Here is a 4975-nt window from a genome sequence, read left to right as displayed (position 1 = left end):
ATCCTGGCTCTGCGCACCTTGGAGAACACAGGCCTGATCCTCCAATGGGTGCTAGACCCAATACAGGCACTTGGGGCACTTTCCCAAGTCAGGGGCTGATTAGGGAAGTCTCCCTTAGTCCACAGACCTAAGGGGCCTCCTCGGCATAATTCAGACCCACCCCTCAATAAGTCTCCCACACCGGTCACAAGGAGAACTTCATTGATTACAGGGGTAGGGCGGAAACAGGGTAAAAGGTAGAGCAGTATCATGGAAATATCAGAGAAATCCCATAGAGCAAACCAGCAAGGCTGAGGTAGCCTTTTGATCTCGCATCTGAGTTACTGTAAGATAAATATCTAGTCGGCTCTTGAGTAGCTTGCTCACACGCATCGTCCAGAGGTGGTTGGAGTTTCCCCTGGAGGCAGGGCACTCTTGGAGCAAAAAAAAAAAAAAAACGCAGCACTGGCTACCTGGGCTGGTGAGCGGGGCTTTCCCCCCCCACCCTGTGACCAGAGCATCCACCTCCGAGGCACCAGGCTTTTGTCATGTAGACAAGGGAGGGAGATCCCCGCCATGAGGAATTCAACACCAGCCTCTCACACTGGCAGAGACAGATCTCTGGAGAGGGGCACAGACGGTGGCCTTTGTGCCACATGCCTCACCTGCCAGGACAGTCTGCGAGGCCCCTCCAGAGCATCACTGCCCTTTTTGTCCCTCTGTCTGCCCAGGTGCATCCAGGGTCACTGCTGTCTTCTCACTGGCCCGGAGCACAAGCCTGAATCTCCTTGCTGCAGCAGGTCCTTGCAGAGCAAGCCGCTTCCCAGCAGGCTGTGCACCGCGGTGCCGATATTCCGGGTGCAGAGTGGTTCTGCCAGGTTTATGTTACTGCCACTTGGATTTTTTTGCCAGAGACCCCCAAGTGTTGACACAGCTCCTTGTCCAATATGGTGTCAAGTAAACTTTATTAGTAAGCCCTAGACAATATTACAGGTTTCCTCCCAATAATATGACCTGGCAAGTGGCTTCAGCAGAGACCTTCGGGGGTAACAGGCCTTTGGTCCTTGGGTGTGTGTGATGTTTGTTTCTAGCTTCCTTGCTGCGCAAGCAGGGTCACAGCAGCTGTCTGTCCTCCCAGAATCACTGGATGTTAACTAACCTTTCTCTTGGTTTGTTTGTCAGTGTGTCTGTCCTTGGGACTGACTTTGCCCACAATTCCCGCCTGCCACGACTTCGATCTTTAATAATTTCTGGGGAGGAAGAGATTTTAAGTGCCGGTACCCGCAGAAAGAAACACGCTGGCTCGATCTAGGGTTAACAAGCCTGTTTATTGCTTACAGCAGTTTCACTCTGTCCCTGAATGCCCTACCCGAGGGCCAATCACCAGGAGACACCCAGCAATTACTTGGGTTGGATACAGAGCGTAGGCTAGCAGTTAATCGACCATCTGCCACCACTTATCCTGTTAGCAGGCAATTAACTCCGGAACCGGGGGTTCCGGCTTAGCCGCGGTTTGAGCTCACAAACGGAGCATCTTTTCTCCGGAGCTCTCCACTAGCTCCGTTTTTCTCTCTCTTTCTCTGCCAATCTTGATCCCCTCCGGACCACCGTCTGTCACCTCCTCCCTCCCGTGTCCCCGTAACTCACCAGTGGAACGGGTCCTTCAAGTAGGCAGCGATCTCGGTTTCTGGTCTGCGGAGAGGATAGCAATCCCTGCCCCTGTCGGAGTTTCTCCTGATCAACCTCTTTGGTCCGTCTTCCCTCTTCAGGCAGCTCTGGGCCGTCTTCTCTCCCTCTTATTCTTCCTTCTGGGTGCCGATTGGTTCCCTGGGGTCAGTTATTTCCTGTTTCCCCCTCCTCAGCTCTTACTGTTTCTAAGTAACAGAGTCTCAGTCGGGACTCTGTTACATTGTTCATTACTTTTGTAACTTTCTCATCTGAAATCTTCCAATATGTTGGCACTGTGCCAAGCATTCCTTATCTCAGGGGCGGGCAATTATTTTGGGAGAAGGGCTGCTTACTGAGTTTTGGCAAGCCATTGAGGGCCGCGTGACAGGCAGCCAGGGGCAGATAAATATTAATTTTCTAAATTGTTTAGGGGACCCGCAGGCTGGGTAGAGTGGCCTGGCAGGCCACATCCAGCCCACAGACTGCATTTTGCCCACCCCTGCCTTATCTGGTAAACCAATCCTATCCTACTTTTGGTTATCTTTCCTTACCCTTATAGGGAAAGTGCTATACATTGCTCACGTATAGTACTTCAATTACAGCACTTACTTCTTCCAATGCATTGTAAGGCACTCTGCTCAATTGTATTGCTTAGTTCCAATGGACTAATGGCTAAAAGTCTTAGCATAACTCAGTTTGCCCGCTACATCTATAACGCCCATGACGTCACAGTTTTACAGGCCCAGATGCCCCGTTCCTCCCACTTGTTCCCTGCTCCTTGAACTTGCACCCACATGCAGGAAACACTTTAGCCTACCCTGCTGGGTTCCCTCTTATGTCTCTGCCCATTGCAGGTCCCCAGCCCTTCTCCAGAGTATGGCCTCTCCTCTCAGTGCCCAGCCCTCAGAGTCCAATGCACCCACAGCACATAGTGCTTCCCATATTCCCTGGGGGACCTGTGCTCAACAGCACCCACCCCATGCCTGGTGGGTGTTCTTTGTCCTTTCTTATAGGACCTAGTTTAAAGCCCCCTCACCAGCTCAGCTGGTGATACCTTGAGCTGCTCTTACCAGTCTTGTCAGGCAGCTCCCATCTCTGGACAGCTGTCCTCTGTCCTGGAGCATGGGTCCCTGGTCCAAGAGTCCAGAGCCTTCCTGACATCATGGTCCTCTGGGCCTTTCCTTCACCTCCATGGTGCAGTGTCCTGGGTGGGTCTTTCTCTTCCCCAGGGAGGACCAGTGAGAGCAGCCCCTATGCCCCAGGCCCATTCTCCTCCTGCCCTGGCCCTGATGGTCCCCTCTGGCCTGATCAGGGATGTTCCTGGCAACCGTGTTGTTGCTCCCTGGGCAGGCAGGAGCGGGGCTGCCAGGAAGTATGTGCAGGCAGGCCGTAGCACTGGACTTACCCCATTCCCATTCAGGCGGGCAGTGGATGGTGTGTCCCCCCCCCCGGTCAGTCCCTGGGCAGTGAGCAGTGTGAGTGAGGGGTAGGATGGGGTGCTGCCATGATCCTTGTTTGCCCTGACACTGAGAAAGGAGACAGCCATGCGGGGCCCTCCCACTGCTCTCCCCCCAGCTAAGGGAGGGTCATACATGGGGCTGGCTGCCCATGCAGTTCTCATGGTCTGTCCCCACGGGGAGCAGTGTGCCGGAGCGTGGTACCCTGGCTGAGGTGCAGGCAGTGCCGGGCATGGTTCAATTGGTCACCGTGCCCCCTAGCACCCAGACAGTGCCCCCCAGGTCACAGAGCATGCCAGGCATGCAAGTGGAGCAGGGGCTGCCCTGGGCACCGTGCTGACCCCTGGGACAGAAGGGCCCTGGTGGGGCGAAGGCAGCTGGGCAGAGACACGCTGGCTCCTGCCCTGCCATTGCTGTGGTGAGGGTCCCAGCCCCGGTGCTGGCAGGCATGGCCCCAGTGAGCCCTGGAGGAGCCGGAGCAGGGCTGGGGCTGGGGGAGCTCCCTGAGAGAGGCTCATGGACAGGACACTCAGGGGCAGGGGAGGCCTCTGGGCTAGAGTCAGGGAGTGCTGGAGCAGGACATGGGATGGGCCCTGCCCAGGGTCACCCCAGCCCTGGTCTCTCCCCATGCAGCATGGAGCCAGAAGGAGCTGTGCAGCCACTACCCATCACCAGCTCTGATGGCCTGGGCACGGCTGGACTGAGCCATGCGCTGGCACCTGGGATGCAGCATGGGACAGCCACGCAGGAGCCAGATGCAGGGAGCGGGCGCCCATCAGCCCGTGTAGAAGAACTTCCCCTGAGCCTGCCCCCTGCCCAGGCATATGGCTTGGGGTCACCACAGTGCCAGGGGGAGAGTGGCCAGGCAGCCCGCACCCCAGCCATCCTGACATCAGTTGCAGGTGAGATCCAAGTTAAAGGAACCAGCCCTGGCTTGGAGACCTCATCCCCCATCCTGGCCCTGGACCCCTGCCATGCCATCTCTGCCAGGGCCCATTCTGCTGCCCCCTGCCCAGACACTAGTGGGGTCCCCACACCCACAGTGGTGTCTCCCCGTTCAAGCTGCAGCATGTACCACCAGCCCCACTTGCCTCAACCCAGGCCTCAGGGCCCTTTTCCTCTAGTGACAGCTGGAGAGGGCTCTGAGGCTCTGGCAGCTGGCGTTGGGAGTGCAGGGCTCCTGTGGGACTCAAAACCTCCGCGGTGTTGGTGGGAGGGTCTTGCTGGGAGGTTTCAGGCTCAGTTTTCCTCAGAGCTCTGTAGCTGTGAGGTGCATGGGGTGGAGTGGGTGAGTCGCAGGATTCCCTGGGTCAGGGGCTGCCTGGGAAAGTAGAGGACCAAGCTGAGCGCCCAGGAGACCCCTTCCTGCCCCATGCTCTCATGCCCTTAACTCCCCATTCTCTGACCCCAGCCCTGCGCTGGGGTCCTCTGTCTACAGCGTGCCTCCACCATCCTGCCTGGGCCCTGCATGCAGACTGTGCCCTGTCCCTGTCCCAGCTCAGCTGCTGGCCCTTTTCTTGTCTCCTTTCTGCTCCAGGCATGCCTGCGCCCCTGGGGGCCAGCATCCATCACCCCTTGGCAGCAGCCGTGTGCTGTGGGGCTCAGTCAAGGGTTGTCACCTCCATGTCTTTGAGAGGCATCTGTGATGAAATCCTATTGCAGACAGTGGTGCCTGGCATGTGCAGTGCCTGGCCAGTGCCAGGTGCCCACAACCGCCCTGCCCTCTTGCCCGCAGGGGGCTGCAGCGGTCCCGTGGCGCTGGCGGAGACCCTGTTCACCACGCGTGCAGATGGGGCGGTGCGGCTGCGCCTGGACCCCGAGGGGGCCGGGGGCTTGCCCCCCATCACCGTGCACCAGCTTTTCCAGCCGCC

This window comes from Alligator sinensis, unplaced genomic scaffold (assembly GCF_000455745.1).
Source record: "Alligator sinensis unplaced genomic scaffold, ASM45574v1 scaffold206_1, whole genome shotgun sequence".
In the NCBI taxonomy this organism is placed as follows: domain Eukaryota; kingdom Metazoa; phylum Chordata; order Crocodylia; family Alligatoridae; genus Alligator; species Alligator sinensis.
This window is presented reverse-complemented; position numbering follows the sequence as displayed.